This window comes from Zeugodacus cucurbitae, chromosome 2 (genome assembly GCF_028554725.1).
Source record: "Zeugodacus cucurbitae isolate PBARC_wt_2022May chromosome 2, idZeuCucr1.2, whole genome shotgun sequence".
Taxonomy (NCBI): domain Eukaryota; kingdom Metazoa; phylum Arthropoda; class Insecta; order Diptera; family Tephritidae; genus Zeugodacus; species Zeugodacus cucurbitae.
This window is the reverse complement of record NC_071667.1, coordinates 58,325,156-58,344,282: the sequence shown is the minus strand read 5'-3', so window position 1 is coordinate 58,344,282 and position 19,127 is coordinate 58,325,156. Positions and strand designations below refer to the sequence as shown.

The window sequence follows — 19,127 nt, the reverse complement described above, 5'->3', positions numbered from 1 at the left end:
ATTAGTGATAGAAAAACAAAAAAAAAACCTTTGGGGGTTGCCTCAGCTGTAGTTAAATAAAACAACAACAACAACACAGCACAGCAAAAATGAAAAAAGCAAAATACCATCACATTTAAGGATTAAATTTGTACGTGTGCACATTTATGGTGGCATGCATATTGACGCTGAGCGGGCAGCCCGAGTCGCCCACCAACAAACATATGAGCGAAGTCAAATATATTTCTATAATCGTTCGTGCGAATATGTTGCATGCCACATACCAACCAACTACTTGCATGTTTTCCTCTATTTATTTGGGGGATGAAATGCATTATGCCACTTACAACAATGGCAATACAACAACAACAATATTGGTAAAAATTACAACAACAACAACACTAAAAATACAGAATCAACGCTTAAACAGCGATAACAGAAATAGAAAAACACAACAACAACAAAAACATAAAATTACAACAGCAACAACAAAATACTAGAGATACAACAACAACAATAAAAAACTACAACAATCAGCAGAATTTATGTGAATTTTTCGTCAGCAATGTACATTGCTGATTTCTAATCACTAATCTATATAAAGATGTGCCGTGATCGAGCGGGGGTAGGTTAGATAGTTAGAGTGCATGCAACCCAGCACAATCTTACAATTTGCTTTGTTGTTCCCCACGCCGGCTGATGTAAATGTCTATTAGAGTTTACTTGATGGTTATGGCTTCTCAAATTTATCGTTCTGCAAGGCGCTGCAGCGAACAGGCAAACACACAGCACACACACAGCGCATACACACTCATACACACAGACAGAGCTACATACTTCGGCATGCCGGGTCATATATTGCCTGTCGAAAAGTGCACACACACACACACACACATACAAGCATGCATATAATATTTGCACAGAAACAATTTTTTGCACAAATTTATTGTCCCCATTCTCCCCACCTACGGAGTGCTTGCGTTTTCAGGTTGCTCATACGCAGTGTAGCACCAGTGCTTGAGTTTACAGCAGATTTTATTGGCACAGAGATTGCATTGTGCTTTGCATTTATTTACGTGCTGTCTCTACGCTGGAGCGTTGCTAAGCCATGCTCTAGCATGTACTATGTAATCTCTGAGTCACTTCAAGAAGTGGCTATCATTTTCTACTTTCATTTAATTGGATCTTGATTTAAATATTGTACATATGTTAGTATGTAAGTCTGTACTGTAAGAGCTGCATTGTGTTGTCTATTAGGCACTTCTATTACTGGGCATAACTTCACTTACAACATATGCCACTTACCCACAAACAACTACCCTCATAACATCATCATCACTTCAACCCCTCACCTTGGTACCTTACAATGCATTGTGTCCTGTCACACACCCTCCCTCTTTCTTCAACTTGTCGGCAACGCCCTTAAGTCGGTTGTTGTCTCGCATTGTGTGTGTTGTGATTTCATTATTGCATTCCCGTGTTAATTAGTACTAAAATTACAACTAATTGTCAGTTGTTGTTGTTGTTATTGCGATGCTATGCTTTTTTGAGCAGGCAAGTAAGCGCAGCAGCCACATACTACCTTACCTACTCGCCAGTAAAGTAAGTGCTTTTGCCCCAAAAGTGCTGCGTCATGGCATCACGGCTGGTTGCCCCTCGCATTTGTTGTAGTGTGGTGTGGTGTGGTGGTGTGTTGATTGCTTTTTGATGTCGCCAAAGGTGGTTGGCTGTCCGGTGTCATTGCTTGCGTAAAGTTCATTGCGCTCACTGGCAATACGTGCCACTTACATAGGTGGTGGTGGTGTTGCCAGTTTATTAATGTCTATGTCTGCTTGATATTTGATTTTTATTTGACACTTAATGACACATCAATTTCCATTTTATTTAATGCAATTAAATGCAGATGCCCAAGTCGTAAAATTCGCATTGAAATGCTATTGTCTGTCTTATATTACATACTTATTGCTTTAATTTGATTGTATTTAATGATATTTGTATTAATTCTACATTTGTATTTCAATTTTGTAAGCAGTTGCCAGCAGAGACTGCTGATGCCTTTTCAATACTGTTAGCGAAGAAATAAATGTGAAATCAGCATATATAGCCGCATTCAGCCGCATTTTTAGTTTCAATGATCTCACATTTTTGTTATTTACGTTTCGGAGGCCTTACTACAATTCCTTAAGATCTAAGAGAGTGAAAAACTGTCCTTGTTAGAAATCATTTGGCTCTGACTCATCTTAGTTAAAATTCAGCTTCTTTCGCTGAAAAGTAGACCTATGGAAACTTGATACAACAACAGTTATATTGTCCCTATAGTCTACTATAGTCTAAAACAGTTAGGAAACAATTCATTAAGCTTCATATTATTTGGTAAAACAAAGACTTGAAAAACGGAAATGGCATTATAGTTGTAAAATAGTGCTTTTGAAAAATCTGTTATTTGCTTCTTTCCTGTCAAGTAATTTTTGGAAACAGATTTGATTCTATTTTTTGGCAAATGAGATTATCACTTTAAAAATGTTCGAAAGAAAGAAACTAAAGATTTGAAAATTTGGACCTGAGAGTCGATTTTCTGAATTATAATTATTAACTCTAGTGATAGCATTATATGAGCTATATGAGCTTATTGTATATAGAATTTTTTATACTCAATTTACATTTATAGAATTCTTAATTAAAAAAATATCCTGTATATTCCAAAGACTTTAGAAAAGAAATAAAACCTTTAAATTTTGGAGGGATATTTCAAAAAAACTAATTCCATTCGCACCGCCATCACGCATCGGAAATGGCTGGCATAAAGTTAATAAAGTTCGCACTTTTATATCTAAGACTATATTTAAGATATGAAAGGTCTTAAAATTCCAAACGAAGAAAAAATGGTACACAACAAGTCCGAAGCTGGAGCAACAAGAGGAGGAGTTAACAAACAGATACCACTATCTCCTTTGGAAGAAGCTGTTGCGAATTTGATGCAGTTCGGTAATTAGCTGGACCACCAGGTAGAGTTGGCTGATCCGAGCCGAAAGCGAGGAGCATGATACGCTGGAAGTATCAGATATTTTAGAAGAAAGTTTGGATGACGCAGATTTCACCACAACTTCTTTTGGTATGCACGCCAGCACTCATATACCCAACTTTCCAACATATCTCCAATTAAAAAAAAAAATCAAATAAAAATGGAAGACTAAAATTGTTGGGCAGATAAACGTAAGCGCAGCAAGTACAGTGCTACTGTTGTTTAGAGTCAATAGAGAATAGCATAAAATTCATTAAGGGCTGCTTTAAAGATGTGTCTCGTTACATAAGAAAGATGTTTTTATTGGAAAGAGAGCGCCTTAAAGCGCCATACTTTAAGAATACGAATTTAGGAACGAAACGACTATAAGAACGACAGCGACTTGGAAACGACATTTAAAACGACAGCGGCAATGGGAATAGGACCGAATTAAAAACAAGTAAGGAAAGACTAAGTTCGGGTGCAACCGAACATTTTATACTCTCGCAATTTATTGAAGAAATTTTATTAAGATAACACCCAAATTTACCTATAAATTCGGCACAAAGTTTAATAGAATAACGAAAATCGTCCTATATAGTGTATGAGGGCTGAGGTAATTTCTGAACTGATTTCATTCATTTTCACCAGCTAGGTACACTATATCCAAAACTATACATTCACTTAATTTCGCAAAGATATAGTATCTCACATATTAGCCAATACATATATGTAGATTAAAGCCACCGTATTTTTGAAAAACCTATAATTAGGTACATGGAAGCTAGGAGATGTTATTATCCGATTTTAATAATTTTTGGAACAGAGATACACTATTAGAAGAAAACAATTTCCTCTGAATTACATTAAATTATCTAAGAGATTTACCAATATTTTCGGTTAAAATTTACCCTTAGGCGCTGAGTTCAACATGTCCGATATCTGTGGTCTTGAAAAGTTATAGTCCGTTTTCGACAATTTTTTCTCAAGTGAAGCCAGATATGATATGCACTATTTGTGTAATGTTTTATTCCGCTATCTTCATTGGTTCCCTATGTATACATTATAAAGTGAAGGAATCAGATGGAATTCACAATTGAGTAATATGGGAAGTTGTCGTGGTTATGAACCGATTTCGTCCATTTTTCACATGTGTCATCAGGGTGTCAAGAAGGTAATATGTACCGAATTTCATTAAAATCTGTCAAGTAGTTCCTGAGATATGGTTTTTGACCCATAAGTGGGCGATACCACGCCCATTTTTCATTTTGTAAAAAAATCTGAGTGCAGCTTCCTTCTGCTATTTCTTCTGTAAAATTTAGTGTTTCTGACGTTTCTCGTTAGTGAGTTAACCCACTTTTAGTATATTTCAACCTAACCTTTGTATGGGAGGTGGGCGTGGTTATTATCCGATTTCTTTTATTTTTGGACTGTATAAGGGAAAAGCTGAAAGAAACGACTGCAGAAAGTTTGGTTTATATAGCTTTATTGGTTTGCGAGTTATATACAAAGAACCTATTTGAGGCCGGGGTCACGCCCACTTTGACAAAAAAATTATTTATGGCTTAGTTATAGCTCTTTATGTGTTTTTGGTTATCGCCATTTTGTGGGCGTGGCAGTGGTCCGATCTCGCCCATTTTCGCACTTAACCTTCTTATGGTTCCAAGTTTAATCAAGATATCTCAATTTTTACTCAAGTTACAGCTTGCACGGACGGACAGACGGACGGACAGACAGACATCCGGATTTGAACTCTTCTCGTCACCCTGATCATTTTGATATATATAACCCTATATCTAACACGTTTAGTTTTAGGACTTACAAACAACCGTTATGTGGACATAACTATAATACTCTCTTTAACAACTTTTGTTGCGAGAGTATAAAAACATACGCAGCGCTATCTGTCGCACATTTTTTTGTTTGATAATAAACACGCTTAAATTTATTTTGTAAAGTGGTATTTTGCCTTTAGAGCTGTCTATTGTACAACCATGACTTGTATATCAACAGCTATAAATCTAATAATACAGCTAGACAATATGGTTTAATGGCTAAAACTCTTCGAAATATTTTTCTATTCTATTAATAGTTCATTTCTCTTTCGAAAACTTTGTAGAGAGTTGAATCAAAAATTACTAATTTTAGTCTATCTAAAATCATTTAAATTATCTTGCTTATTTCCCGTTCATTTCTAAAGTGAAATAACACCTTAACCAAACCAATTCCCACCATACATTTCACTTCAGGCCATTTCATTCACTTTACATTTATATGATTATAGCAATCACTGTTTTTGCCTAAGTGCATAAGGCTTTCAAAAAGTCATTCCCAGCACATTTGCATTACCGAGACACACAGCCAGACCACCAAAGGAATTTTCCATTAACAAAATGTGCATAAAAACATAGCATACTTTCGTGGGCGCTTTCAGGTGTTGTACAAAATTTACATAACTCTCGATGACTGGGGCTGGGGCTGGGACTGAAACTGAGAGAGCGCGCAAAATATGTAACCAATGTAGTTAAGTACAAGCGTGCATATGTATGTGTCATTGGTGTGTTACCTTCGCCGCTCTAGTGTGTGTATATTTAGGGTTGCATGCGTTAGTGTGTTGGTGTGTGCATTCACCATGAATATTTAAACGGAAATTGTAATTTGACTCGTTAAACTCGATGAAGAGCAGGCAATAACAAATAAGGTAGTAACAAAAACAACAGTAATAGCTACAACATTAGCGGTAGCACTAACACCAACAATGCCGAGTTTGAGGCAATGCCAATGAGCATAATAAACGCAGCAAAATGTTGAAAATGTAACCAGCAATAGCAACATTACCAACATTATTAACAGCAGCAGCAGCAACAACAATAGCAATAACATGACACTATCTAAACACAAGCAAGTCAGCAAGCAAGCAATTGGCTAACTAGTACAACTTTACAACTTTGCCAGCGAATTGCTTTTGTTAGCATTGTTTGCTATTATTATGCGGGTGTATGAGTCTGGCTTGCTGTGTTTATGCATATTATGTTAGCGTTGTGGTTGTTTGGTAACTGCATTGGCAATAGCGCGCGCCACGGCGGTCTGAAGGGTGTATTTGCATTTAAGTATATGTGTTTGTGTGTGTCTCTCTGTGGCAATCAATTCCAAAGCAAATCATGCAATTTGCGGCAAGCAACTAAAACCCCTCTTACTGTACACACACACATCCAAACATACATGTATATTGACAGTATTGCGCTCCCCAAAAGTATGCTAAGCGCAACCACATCAAACAATTCGCCAACACCATCTTAGGAAATGATTGAAGTGTATTGCCTCAAACGAGCATTGCGCATTTCGCCACAACTCTACTCAGCTGAGGCGAGTTGAACTGTTTTTGTATGCATGCAGTTTATATATACATGTATTCGTAGTTATGTAAGCATATGTTAATGTGTGTGTTGCGGTTTGTTGTCTTCAATTTGCTGCTTGATTTGCATTGAAACTTTGATTGAGGAATTTCTGGTCAAAATGTTGGGCGCATGAGTTAACTTGCAAGATGTAATGCAAAATGTGAATGGCCGCCAGACCGACAGGAAAATCCAACGCTAGCAATTTGATTTTTTTATTCATTATTGCAAAATCAGCAAACGAAAGTGTTGTTGTGTATGTTAGACAGACGTTATAAATATTTTTTATCTTTAACCGGTGGAGCAAGAGTACTAACTATATCGAGATCTAGCTCGATCTGAATATTTCTATTCAATCCCAATCTGGGTACAATAATTTTGAGTTTTGTAGTAAGCGTTGTTCTCTTCAGGAGTCATTCAAACCCCTCTGTTGATGACGGAAATATCGAAAAAGAGAAAAAGAGCAGCATGCCAACTGTGGAGAAAGAGAGATGTTCCCAATATCTCTCATTGAATCGATTCAATACAGTACAGTTTACTTGTTAAATAACTCAAACGTTCTCTCTCCTTAAATAGTGATAATTTTGGAAATTCTACTGCTTTAAACAGTGAACCAAAGAAAAAACGCGTCGAATACCCTTAGTAATGCCTAGGTCTATTACTAATATAATTTTTTTGAGCTTCGCTCCCAAAAGTATGCTACTTATATATTCATAAGAGATATATGTGGCAAATGATAAAGACAAGAAGTGTAAATTCGATCCGATAGTGTGTGGACCCATTTAATTTCTGTCAGAATATAATACGATTGACATTTATTCCCAAACAGATGACTTAACTTAATTCTTACTAAATAAGACCAATATCTCGGCTAAGTAGTCACACCATATGTGATTTAAATACCTAGAAATGTATATACATTTATATAATTAGATTTATTTATAACTTTCCGGTAAAAATGCCGAAGGTTAACATGGATCGAACATAAATTGGACCACAAAAAATATTTTTTTTTTTTGTAAAAGCTTCTAATTTTGGCCACTTATGAAAAAAATTTGTCGCAATAGTAATTCTTGTTTTTGAGGAAATTACACTTTTTTTCTGAGTTAGATTCCGAAAGTAAGCTGGAGCTTGTGGCTTAAATTTATTTTCCATGAAACAGATTTGAAGACTAGTATATGAAATCTCCAAAGTTATTTCATCTTTATTATTTAATTTATTTTATTTATTAATAATTTAATTTAATTTTTAATATATTTATTTTACATTTCTGTCGAACGCAGGTTTCAGGAATATACACCAGTGAAAGTCGATCTTCAGTGATTATTTTTTAATCTTTATTTGAGATTTTTGTCATATTTCTTGTAGTTCGCCATGGTATTTTCTTCTAAAGCAGCTGCTAGGTTGTACCCAGCATCACTCTCTAAATGTACACACTATAACTTATAACGCAGAGACTTTCCTACAGGGCGTGCATAATAATTTGGAAAATGCATTGATTTTCCTTGCATTTTATAACAGACCGAATGGATTGTATTTTGCATATTTTAGCAGACAGCTTTCAGCAATACAACCGATGTTAGTAAGGCCGCAAGCGATTGGCCGGCTTACGTGAGCAAACGTACACAAGTTGGCTGACAAGCATACAAGCATACAATTATATATCTGCATTTGTTTGCTTATAAATAAAATATTATTGTTGTTGCCATTATCGCTGCATAAATTTAAATAAATTGCGAAAGATTTTCTGATTTTAATAACCTTTGACTTCAACACATAATCGCCTCAATTGTATGCTGGATGAATATGTATGCATTTTAGTTGTGCAAGAAGCTCAATTTCCACGTGTAAATTGCGTAAATTAAACATATTTATCATTCAACACAATCAAAATTTGGAGTACTATGGCTTTATACAATCTATATGCTCATATATTAATTAAGTGGCATGTGTAACTAAATATATGTATGTGTGTGTATGCCTGTGCATAGGCAGTATATCAATTTCAATCACTTTTCATTTTGTATACAATTTTATTGCACGCAATCAACTTTAATTGCACATTTATAGGCGCTCAACCTTTCGCACTGTAGTTGAACTTTCAACTCCTAAATGCATACTACAAATTTTGCTTTCATTTGCCTGCTTCTTGAATTCTATGCATTTTCTTACACAACTGTGTAGTTTGTTGTTTTTTGTTCTGTGCTCCACAATCTGCTTGAAAAATTCATTCGATTTGCAGCTGCCGATTAGCCGGCAGTTATTTTAATAAACGAAATTAGTTTACATAAGCCGTATGCCTCTCTTGAAGTGCTGTGCTATTTGCATATGTCTCTGTGTATGTATGTGTGAGAGTGTGTGAGTTCTGCTGCTGCTGTTCAAATTTAAAGATGCAAGTATTATTGCACTTGCATGCAAAATGTTAGTTTTTAATCAATTTCATGCCATGTTTTTCCTGCTCGCATTTAACAGTTCGGCTATCTATCAGCAGTGCGAGTTCCGAGAAAGTGAATGTAAATTTGAGCAAAGAAAACGTACAAGTTAAGTAAAGTTTTGTTAGTATGTTAGTGTTTCGTAGTAACCTTCGGATATTGAATTTATTGGAAAAATATTTTTTTTTAATATTTCGTAGCATAGTTTTTGGATGCAATTTTTGTTTGCTGCCTTTTACTTCAGTTGTTTGATTGGCAAAGTTTCTTATTGAGTTTTTGAAAACAATGTGTGGGAAAAAATTGAAAATTCTGTTTTTTACATACTCTTTTGAGAAATTTATAATAAGAATAAATAATAAATATACCAAATAATTAAAATGTAAAAAATAATGAATATTTTTATTTATTTATTTTTATTTTTATTTACTTTATTATATTTATTTATTTAAATTGCTATGCCTTAAATTCTATATAGTTGGCTTATTCAACTTACTCTACCTGATGCTTTTCTTTGCTACAATTTCACTTTTCGCCTGATTGTAGGCTACCTTTTAACAATATGTTCAGTTTGAAAGTAATGAATTTAGTATTTCGGGTTCGAAAAACTTTAATGATAAACTAGAAACTGTATCCCTTCTAACATATTTATACATATTTATTTATTTTTATTTAATTTTCCAGAAAATTAGGGAAAATTTATTATGAACTTGTGGAACATAAAGGCCAAAGCTAATGTTCATAAGAAATTTGCTATTCGCGACATAATTCGTCTCCTTACATCTTTATTTTTGAAAAATAAAAAATCTTTCCAATTCTACAGTGTGTGATTTTAAATATAATATATGACGAGCAATTATACAATCAACTTGAGACTAGTACTTTGGTCTGAAACAAAAAGTGTTTTTCTTCTATCCTAGATGATTATAAATATGATAAGAACTCACTTAGACCGAAGAACCAGGAAATAACGCCAAATATGCTTAAAAAAGTTCTCAAAATTTTCAAAAGGAAGTACTCGATCGAATGTTTCGACGTTTCTCGGTCATAATAAGGTATATTTTCAGCTGCATTTTAAGATTATTTTAAATAATGAAGTAATGGGCTGTCTTGGGAGGTGCCAAAAAAAACAGTTCCCCTACTGCTGACATGATTTCGGCCGAATAAGTGCTTAAACAAAAAAATTTAAAAAGGTTAATAAAGTTGAATGTATTTCCTATACAACGATTTCGGTCTCGACTATAGCAGCTTATATCTGCGAGCGGTCGCTCTTTAAAACGCAGTCATTCAAAACCTATTCAAGATACGACCTTGCCGCTTTCACAGGATATGAAATTGAAGGTATAAACTATCGAATAAGCAAAAAATAAAAAAAATGGATTTTTTGAAAACGTCACACTAGCCACTTAACTCATGAGTGATGGTAATTCAGATTAGAGCTAATTTTGTTAGAATATCGTATCGAAATGTGAATACAGAAAATAAATATATATATTATATAGTTTTTTTGTAAATTTATGGCTTTTTTATATAAAAACGGTTATAAAAATGTTATTCAAAATATTGTCCGTCGCTAGCTACTACTTTTGACCATCTTTCTGGCAGCATGCTTATTTTGTGAAAATGTGGAGAATTCGGTTGAGAATAAGTTTGGGATGCAAACAGATCTCTACAAATATTTTGTTGGGTTAATGTTCACACAAATGTCCAAGATCGATATAAAACGATTATATCGACTTAACCTAATACATATATATAACATAACATAACGCCTCTATGATATGATTTACCACTCGCCGTACAACTCGAGTTTGAGGATTAGTGTTTGGGAGTACAACTTTTCGACTGTCATTGAGATTTATAACTAACTCTGAGTTTAAAATGGCATATTTTGCTTTACGCATTGAATGAAAAACAGAGGAAACTAACATTTTATTGAAAAGTTGGTTTGTGCTTTGGGGAAGGCCCTAGAAATGCTGGCCTACATTTTTATATAATATTTTGCGAGCTTGACTTTATAAAAATTTACATTAATTTTTTAAAATCTTTTTTCAAATTATCTCAGCTTTCTTGCAACAGCTATTTCATCCTAAATTAGATTCTTCTCACCATATTTCCAATTTAACAGTACTTAAAAATATTCGCCCCTAAAAATAAAAAGTAATCAATTTTTAATTGCAAAACCAACACTGAGCAGTAATTAAAAAAGGCGCAACATCGCAATGCACGAGAGATGCGCACTGAAGTACAGCGCAGAAATGCCAAAAGTAGAATAAGCCAACTAAACAAAGCGACAACACGATAAGCATAATTGCTTTGCATTTTAAATACATTTCTAATTATTTCGTATTGTTGTGGTACAACTACACACAGACATGGTCAAAATTGCTTTCCAATTAAAAAGTGAAAATGTTTGCAGCTGAAAAGTGGCAGGAGAAACAAGAAGCGGGAATGAATAAATAAACGCTAGAACAAGACACAAATTTGCATGCAATTAAAGCGCGCGCTTTTTGTTGTTTTTGAGTTTTTAGTGACAAAACGTGATGTTGTTCCGAAATTAAGCCAAGAAAAGAAAGAAGAAATAATGAAAGCTACAAGTCTTGCAGCTTGTATGTAGCATGTAGTCGGTGCGAAAAAAATGCTCCGAAAATAATCAAAGCAAAAATTACCTAATTAACATAATCCACAAGCGCAAATGAAGAGGCGCCAGCCAGCCAACGACTGCTACACAACGCCGCATTGTTGCAAGCGCACTTGTCGCTGTCGCGGCGTCGCATTTATTTCGTGTTTTTTGTTTTTGTTGTACTTATTTTTGGTTTCTTTTTTTGCGTCTTCTTTATTTTATTTCTCTTTTTTTTTTTTTTTTTTTTTCTTTTTTTTTTTTTTTGTGCTTCATACTCTGCTCTGAGGCACTTTCGTCTGGGCATCAACTTTCGCTGTTGATTAAGCAAACTTGACGGCGCTTGCTTTACGTTTGTCGTAATTCTGATTTTCGTTTATTTTGCCCCAACTTCTTGTTTTACTTTGCTTTTAAGACGCTTCGTCTTATTTCAGCTTGTAATTTGTGCACTGCTTATTTATTTACGAGTACGTCTCGTTGTATATACTTAAAGCCACATTATATTTTTTGTGTCACGAAAATGAGCTTTGCTGCACGTGCCAGCGCAGAGCTTACGCACTCGTTTATTAAATTAAATGGAGAATATTGTGTAATTTATTAAATATTTTTTGAAATTTTATTTAGAAAATTTATACTGAACTTGTGGAACACCAAAGTTAAAAGCAATATTTGTAGGAAATTATCTAGTTTTTTTTACAGAATTTGACTCCTTAAAGCCTTAGCTTTATTTTCTCTCTAAAACTGAGTACATGCTCAAATATTTCTCATTAAAAAAATGACCTTAAAGCTAGTGATTCCAGCCATAAACAATTTAAATTAAATTTTATTTTATTTTTTAAGTTAATATGGAAAGAAGTAACTGAGCCGTCTAAAAATTACTATTCCATGCACATAACTCATTCTCGTTACCAACATTTTTCGCCACAAACTTACAATCCTATCTAACCCCAAAAAAGAGTTTACGAAATTTGCGCCTAAAAATATGCCTTCAATAGGCACACGCTGCTATGCTTGCTAATGTCCGACATATAAAAAATCATTTACGCCAGCATAAACTGTTATTCATAGCTGTTTATAGGCGGTTGAACTTTTGAAGACGCCTAAATGTATGCCATGCGCGCTAAATAAAAAAAAATTGTGAACACACATCTTCAAAAAACTGGCAGCCTAACTCGCCTACTTGCCGGAAAACTTACTGAACAATAACAGCAACAACAAATATAGTAGAAGGTCGAAAAGAGTCTAAGAATATGTGTTGTGGCTCATAAATAGGCGCTTGTAGGCGCACATGATTTTCGGCGAACGTCGTATGTGAGTGTGTCGGCAGTCAACAACGGCAAACGCAGCGCCACAAGCACATACGTCACGTTTCTGTCATATACTATTGGCGAAAACGGGCGGCGGTCTGCTTGCGAAGCCTTCAAAAGCTACGTGTTCACTTTTCACACAAATATTTCTTCACATATGTACATATTTGTTTGTGCAGAGCGTCTTTGTAGCATACATTTGTGCGCCATTGCCTTGAGCATGCTGTGCGACAGCAGTCGAGTAGTTTGCAGCAGCCTAAAACTATGCTGTGGCAGGGCGTTTAAGTGATTGCGGTTTGTAGCTGTTCGGCTGCCTAAAATTCTGTATGTCTCTCCACATTATATTTGTTGTTAATTTTGTTATCGTCTGTGTTTGTATATGTGTGTTACTACGTCTTTTTAGCGCTATCAACTAGGATTTAGTGATTGCCTTGGTTGTTATATAATTTTCTTATTTTCGTTCGTATTTTGCTGCTTTTAGCCACTTTTCGTGCCACCAAAACGTATTTTTCATTGAGTGCGAAATGGCTGTGTGAAAATGTAAATATGTGTTTTGGTTATATGTTATGTGCCGCTCGACAACCGGAAATTGGCAAGGGGTCAGCTCGAGTGTGTAGTCGAACGTGGAAATATATCTTCCAGTCACATTTGGTTGATTTAGTGTGCTACCGGGAAGTAGCCTAGGGGTATGCTTAGCTTGTGGTAGTAGCGGAAATTCGATTGCCTTAAAAGTAGTAGAAAATTATAATTCATCGTCATCAGGAAATTTTCATGTTTTTGGCGATAATGAAATATCTGGAAGGAGAACTGGGCGGTTTGGTAGGCGTTACAGTAAAATAATATTTAAAATCACTTGAATATATTCTTTGTTTAGGGTTACCTAAGATAGATAGAGTACAACGAGAAACTCCACTAGCACATGTATCGTTGTCATACTATTTTTTTGAAATGTAAAGTAATACATAACCATCATTAAAATAATAGTATTGCTTTTGATAAATACACTGTAGGAATAATACTAAATTATCGTCGTTTATTTGTTAATTGCAATTTTAGTTGATTGCTCCGAAATGTAGGCAACAATTTCGGTTATTATTGTTAAATATGTATAACAAATCTTTACTTTCATAAGTATATCCTCTCGATATTCAAATTATATATATTTTTTTCATATTTTTTATTGATAACCCCATCTTAAATCTACGTGAGATTACCTCCAATTATTATTGCGCTGAAATGTAGGCAACAACTGTGGTTGTTAGTAATTTAGTCACTTTGTAAATTTATTAAACAAATCTAATCGTTCAAAGCGATAATCACAATATTAAATTGTGGGAAATTATCTATTGCAATATGATATTTTAATATATACAGTCGAACTTTCTAACTCGAAACAACATAATCCACAAAAAAACTTCGATTTAGAGAGACTTCTAAGTTACGGAAGATAATTTTTATGAAATTTGACGTCTATTGCCAATTCAAGAGTTTGAGTTATGGAGAACTACGAGTCATAGAAATTCGAGGTATGGAAATTCAATTGTATTCCTTTAAAGACCTATCCTTTATCACAATAAAAGGTAGAAGCTTTCCAAATGTATGGTATTGTTTGAGATCCGAAACAATGTCGAGTATTTTTAGTCAGAGTTATACAAATTGTTCAAGGGAACTTAAATCCATGATATATTACTACAACTATATTCAATTTTCAATTTTATAAATTTTAATATTATTACTATACAATTACTTAAAGAATATTTTTTTATTGATTCATGTCGGTAATAGTAAATATTTTTCCACTCACCTTCACTGAAACACCATAAAGAACTCAGATTTTGCTATCCATGCACTAAAGTAGCAAACATTAAAACACTATCGATGTACTTTTGCTGCAAATAAGACCACTATAGTTTTACTAGTATACCTCTAGGCGCATATGAGTGGAAATATTTTCAAAATCACTGTTGTTTATTGTACGATTGCACTGATTTCATATTTATATATTCATGTACAAGTACTTTCAGTATTTTTTAACAAAGCACAAGAAATAACTAAGTTACTTTTGGCTTTCATATACACATACAAACATACATCTGTCTTACGTCGCCATTAAAACGAGCCAAGCATTTCGAAATTCAATTATTCCACTAAGAACTTCAAAACTTCCAAAACAACGCGTGCAATGTGATACTCAAAGCAAGTAATACGCTTAGCTAAGAATTTTTGCTACAATAGCCTAAAAGTATGCAACACTTGATATTGTGTCAGTCACATTGACAGAAACAGCGTAAAGTTTCACCGGCTAAATTACATCAGTTGCGTAGGTTCATGACACCCATTAGACGAGGCATGAACAACAAACTTTTTTGTCAGCTCACTTGTTTTCGTATTGCATATTTTCACTGCATACTTTTTGGCACTTAAACGCTGTAATACGCTAGTTATTCAACGCACACATACATTTTTGTTACACCAATTTTACACAACAATTTACGTTTTTCATAGCAATTTTCTATGTGTTGTTGTTGTTGTTTATCTTCACTTTTGGTTGTGCTCTAGCACAAGCACCTCTTTGTTTTTGTGCTTACGCTGTGTAATTCTATTTTCTACCCGGATATTTGTGTGTGATAACTATCTATATTTTGATTTTTTGTGCGCTTTCCGAAAGTCTTGCTTCACCGTCTTGACGGGCGTAAACTCAACACTATACTGAGTTGGAGATGCGTCTAGGACATGCTTTTAAATGCCACAGTACCACCAATGCCTATCTACTGCTGTCGCTGCTGCTGCTACTGCGGCTACTGTCAAACAAAACAAGCAAGAAACTGTAGAAAATAAACAGCTGCGGTTGCTCTCACCGCTCGTATTGCGTGCGCTCCGAAAAATTTCACAGTCACGAAGTCACCCATCAGTGCCTGGCAAAGGCCAGCCGTTGTCAGTGCCGGGCTCCTCGCCGGGCAGTCTCACGCGCTGTGCTCTGTGTGTGTCCTTGCGCTCAGTTCGGAGTGCGTGCTCGTAATGCGCTCTCAGCTCGTCGCTTGCTCTCTTGTACTTTCTCTCGTTTTCGGAGTATGTGTCACTGCGCGCCGTTAGCTGTGCTACGTTTTGGCTGCTGGGTGTTGTATAGGAATTTTTTGTTTACATTCCGTGCTGACCATGAGCCAACACGCACACACGTACATTATTATTAGCGCGCTCTCTTGCTTACTCTCACTCTCTTCTCTCTGCTTTACGGATAATTTCAACTGCGCTCCGGATAAGCGCGCTCACATGCTCTTTCGGAGTTCAACGCCTGTCGGTATGCTACAACTTCGCACATATTTTCACTTTATTTTCATGCTGGCGCTTTAGTAGCTGCGTTTTATCGTTTTATCATATTTTGCTGGTCACGTCCTGCTTTCTGCTTATGAGCACGCTGCTTATTTTTTGGCTGGCAATCAAAATCAATGTCGCTGACGTTGCCACCACTCGACACCACAGTCGTGTCGTCGTCGGCAGCCGTGCTGTCGTCCTTCTTACTGCTGCTAACCCGGTGGCTGTTTTGGTAGTTGTTGCTGTTGTTGTTGTTGTTGCTACCAGCAGTGGCAGCACTGTCGGCAGCTCGTTTCATTTTCGCCGCCACATTCACCTGTTAGCATGAAGTCCTTGAAAAATGTTTACGCAAGTGTGTGTGTGTGTGTGCGTCTGTGTTGGTGCTTGTGCCTTGTTTTCGCATGCGATCGCATGCTTACCCTACGGAGCGCGCACGTGTGTGTGTGTTGGTCGTGCCAAATTGTATTTAGTCGTGACTCCCGTGCTTTGAGAATGCCTGGCAGCGCTTGCATTGTGTGCGCTCGTGGACGGTCCTCTATGCGGATGCATATCTTTGTGTGTGTGTGTGCAGTATTTTGGTGTTTTCAGTATTGTTGTTGTTGTTTTTTTGTTGTTGCTATTGTTTACTGTTTTCTTGCAGTTGCCCTTGTTGCCACATATTGATTACACTCGCTGCTGTTGCATTTTGTTGTGTTATTTGTTGTTGTTGTTGTTGTTTTCAGCGCTCCTATTTCATTCACTTTAAGCTTAGTGCAATTTCTCTATCACACAATTTTTGGTTTTATTTTTGTTATCAAATTTTGTTTTTATGTTTTTTCTACTTTGCTTTAAAGCTTGCTTACGCCACTCACACACACGTTTACATACACACAATCCGGTCAGTTTTCTTCGCTTCACTTCACTTCACTTTTCTGCTCTGCTTTTCAATTTCCCTACTTCCTGCCTCGCTCCATCTTCATTTCCTTTCATTCAGCTGCTACTGTTTATTTCATGCTTCTTTCATTCCCTTCCTTCCTCTTTAAAAGCAGTTCTTTGCTACCGCTTTTACTTGCAGCTTGCCGTGATTGAAGTCTTTGCCGCTTTTTAGCTTAACTTATACAAAGTTTCAATTGAACCCTTTTGCCATGGCGCTTACACAGCTTACCTTTTAGACAAACACACACACAGCCGCACATACAAATCTACATATCATCTCCTTTTTCCAATTGAAAGTTATTAAATAGTCCTTGCGGATTTAGTTAGTTCGCAATTTGCTTTGAGCTCTTCTTGCATTGGCAGTGCGTTGTTCAGTTCGCTCACTTGTCGTCCTGCCCCCGCATGCAGTTAATCAATCTTAGTGCGTGGTTTCCGATTTTACTCCTTCTACTATCTGCTCAAAGTACTGCAATTCTATACACTTTCCATATTCTTATCCGTTGAAGACGCTTTGCTCTTAAAAACGATTACTTGCAATTTGTTGTGTGTATTAATCCAAGGTTGTGGATCCAAGGAGTTTGCTAATTAAGAAAGTTGCTTAGTTGTAACTCTTGTATAACAGTGTTTATTGGAATTCGAAGTAAAATAAATAAAATAGTAAATGAGTGATAGTTTATTTAGTTTGAGTTTTTTTTGTATTCAAGTGTTAAAAGCTTCTTGAAGTTAAGTTTAGTTAATCTTTGCATTCTTTTTGAAACAAACTTCGACACATTTTAATGCACTTCAACCCACTTTAAGATAGCTTCGAAAGAAGTATTTTTAACGCATATTCAGATATTGAAAGGCCCTGCCCTCGTGAAATTACTGTTCTAAAACAATAGTCGAGGTGTGAGACTGTGCTTCAATGCGTTGAAGAATCCCTAATGCCTCAATTTGAAATTTGAAATTATTACAGTCCAGTCCTACTAGCTTTTCTGAAAATTTTGTTTGAATTATACACTTGATGGTGGACGGTTTTGTATATTAGTTTTCATAAAATTAAAAGTCGGCATGTTCCCACGATTCAGACGGTTCAATGTACCTATATCATAAGCTATTAGAGTTAGCGCTGCAAAAATTGATTTTCATTGTATTTCAATACTACAAACAATGGTTTGTGTCAGGGAATTTTAATACTCATCTTTCATATAAGATATAAATATCTTAGAATTGGGAACGCGGGATGGTATATTGTTTTTTTCATTGTTGAAAATACAGGATGATCCATTTCCAGGTCTACAACTTAAAAAAATACAGAAAATTCAAGTTTAATCAGGAATGTTTATTATTATTCGAAAGAACCTTCTTTGATATTTATTTTTTTAAGTTTATCTCTTTCGAATGTTCGCGACGTCTCAAATAGTCCATCCGTTTAGTCCGACTTTCGATGACTCGTTCGAGCAAATTGACTGGTAACTGACGAATGACACGTGTGGTGTTTAGCTCCAAGGCCTGAATCGAAGCGGGTTTGTCCGTAGGAAAAAATCTGACAGGATCTTGGTAGTCAATCAACCAGCCCAAAATGTGAAATTATCTGCTCATCAAAGTGTTCTCTCAATGAATCAATTGATTGATGCGATGTGTGGGCAGTGGCGCCGTCTTGTTGAAAACCAAAAATGTCGCCGAGATCACGGACTTTATTTTCAGGTTTCAAATATTATTATGCTATTGTCGGTTACGTTCTCACCGGCATCATTTTTGAAGAAATATTCCACCGATGATTTCACCAGCCCACAAACCACACCAAACCATTGATTTTTCCGGTTAAAATGGCAGCTCTTGAATGTCTTCAAATTGCTTCTCATACCAAATGCAGTAATTTTACTCTTTACATACCCATTGAGCCAGAAATGAGCCTCATTGCTGAAGAGAATTTGGCTCGAAAATGTCGGATTTTCTGGGAACTTTCCAAGAGCCCATAGATCAAAGCGATGTCGCTTGGAAAGGTCGAGTGGCTTCAGTTCTGCACAAGCTGTATTGCGTATGCTATAAATTTAAGATGTCTACGTAAAATGCGCCAAGAGGTTCCATACGTCAGTCCGAGTTGCTGCGAACGGCGCCGAATCGATTCTCCACGGTCGTTGTTTCATTGATTATTTTCTTCACTGTGTGCTGGACGTGGTCTATTGG

At 35.7% G+C, this 19,127-nt stretch overlaps 2 protein-coding genes across 3 annotated transcripts in view; one reads left to right on the top strand and one right to left on the bottom strand.

Annotated features, from left to right (window-relative positions):
* LOC114804265 (uncharacterized) overlaps positions 1 to 14,755 on the bottom strand; it is an 88,099-nt gene extending 73,344 nt beyond the window's left edge. The window contains exon 1 of the mRNA XM_054230443.1: positions 14,536 to 14,755. The gene's annotated coding sequence lies outside the window, so the exon portion shown is untranslated. The remainder of the gene's footprint in view (positions 1 to 14,535) is intronic.
* The window catches only part of LOC105214565 (protein timeless homolog), a 458,589-nt gene that overhangs the window by 254,844 nt on the left and 184,618 nt on the right, over positions 1 to 19,127 (top strand). The gene's annotated exons all lie outside the window — the stretch shown is intronic.